The sequence below is a fragment of the Rhagoletis zephyria genome, unplaced genomic scaffold, assembly GCF_001687245.7.
Source record: "Rhagoletis zephyria isolate East Lansing unplaced genomic scaffold, Rhagoletis_zephyria_1.1 Rzeph_scaffold_15192, whole genome shotgun sequence".
Classification (NCBI taxonomy): Eukaryota; Metazoa; Arthropoda; class Insecta; order Diptera; family Tephritidae; genus Rhagoletis; species Rhagoletis zephyria.
Window position 1 is genome coordinate 5,093 of NW_016172259.1, and position 1,917 is coordinate 7,009.

At 34.0% G+C, this 1,917-nt stretch overlaps 1 long non-coding RNA gene across 1 annotated transcript; it reads left to right on the top strand.

Moving 5' to 3' along the window:
* The first annotated feature begins 740 nt into the window (after positions 1-740).
* LOC108378901 (uncharacterized) lies at positions 741-1,716 on the top strand. The gene is made up of 2 exons (XR_001849441.1): positions 741-994; positions 1,264-1,716. It is a non-coding gene; the product is annotated as an uncharacterized LOC108378901 (long non-coding RNA).
* The last annotated feature ends 201 nt before the right edge of the window (positions 1,717-1,917 follow it).

The window sequence follows — 1,917 nt, forward strand, 5'->3', positions numbered from 1 at the left end:
TACGCTCTTTACACTGCAGTTTGTTGTTGCTATTTTAGTAACTAATACTCTAAAGTAAAGTAATGAAACTAAATAAAGGCGTAAAAAAATAAAGAATTTCAATTGCAAACGAAATATGTACTTTCATTTCGAGTGCAAGGGCTGTGCGCATTTATCAGCCTACGCGGCGTATACGAAACCAAGAGTATTTCACGAATGCGAACAAGCAAGAGAGCAACAAGAGCCAATGCATTGTGTTGGGAGATGCGTCAAGCTGTTGTTATTTGGTGTAGGTAGGGTGCAATTGGCTGGTGCACTTGCACACATACGCAAGAACCTACTGCCCTATAAATGCAAAGGCAGCAGCAGCAAAACAACTAAATCAAATGATGCAAAGTAAATAGGCAGTACATATCCATACATATGTATGCGTGTACGTACATGTTGCTGGGAGAGGAGGACTAGTGAAGCATTTTAAGAAATAGAAAATATGTATAAGGAAACATCAAAGATAGGTATTGAAGAAACGTGCGCTGAAAGAATATACATATGACCACCGCTCAAGCTGAAATTAGTCAAGAACGTAAACCTACCGGTACGTAAACCCGAGTCAGCTGACACGATCTGTCTTACCAAAGCGCCATGTAAATGAAAACTCAACACCGCAGAATTTTTCTGTAGTTGTAGCCCGTAGCGCAGAAATCTGCGGAATTTAGATTTTTCCGTGTCAGCTGATTTCTCCTTCTTTAGATGGTTNATCGAGAAATAATTAAAAAAAAATTTAGTAAAATATTAAAAAACGCGTAATTAACTGTATGTAGGTAAACGTACATTTGCCTGTGCGAGTTTGCTGTCTGAAAAAAAAAAGAGAAAAAGAACGAAATTTCGGTAACGAAAGCGAAATCTATTGAAGGTTATTGTTTAAGTGCAGTGGTTCGATGAGACCCTGATTTTTAGACAACCAGCTAGTAGCCAGCAACACAATTAGCAGCAGACTTTGTGGCAAAGAAAAGCGGTAAATTCAAGATTTTCTATAAACTACAGTCAAAAAAATTACAACTGTGAGGAGCCAATTTGAAAAAATATAGAAAAAATTTAATACTCGTAAAAGACGCGATTTTCAAGTGAATCAAAATTCAGCAAACACGTGACTCTGCTGCTAATGAAAAACTTACATACGTATGCTTGTGTAATTTTTATATGTCTAAGTGTTTTCTTTTGCTAATGAGATTATGTAGTATGAATTGCGTGTTTTAAAGCATTAAAAAAAATACCATTTTCTAGGATTTTCAAAAAATATGTGCATACATTCGTACGTTTGAGAATAAATAAACTACCATAATAAAACAGCAGCAGCAGCTACTACATATGTATAATAAAGTTAAGTGAAAAATACTTCAATATTGAAAAGTCAGCAACAGCAACAAAGCATCATTAACAGCAGGACACATCCGACAAATCGCAACGAATTTCAATAATTTATAACTAGAAAAATTAAACGGATATAACTAATTTATTAGTCAAATACCAGCAAAAAAAAAGCGGTGAGCACGACGATAACAGCAGCAACACCAGTAACCCCTGAGAAATTACTAAACTGCAATTTTTATTTTTGAATCATCAGAACAAATCATTGTTCATTTAACAACAAGAAAAGATAAAAAGCAACAACAAGAGCAGCGTAGTAGATTGCAAAAAGTGCAATAAAAGTTACAATAAAAACATTTGTATACTTTATACTTATACATACATATATACTATATGTACACATGTACATTTGTTTGAATCTGTATAAGTATGCTTAAATAGAACTACAAGCAAGCAACAAAGCAAGTAAATACATACATATTTCAAGATTACATATTCGCATACAAATGCCTTCGATTCTATATATACATACAACGTTTTATATATAGAAGTCTGAAAGGCACTAACAGC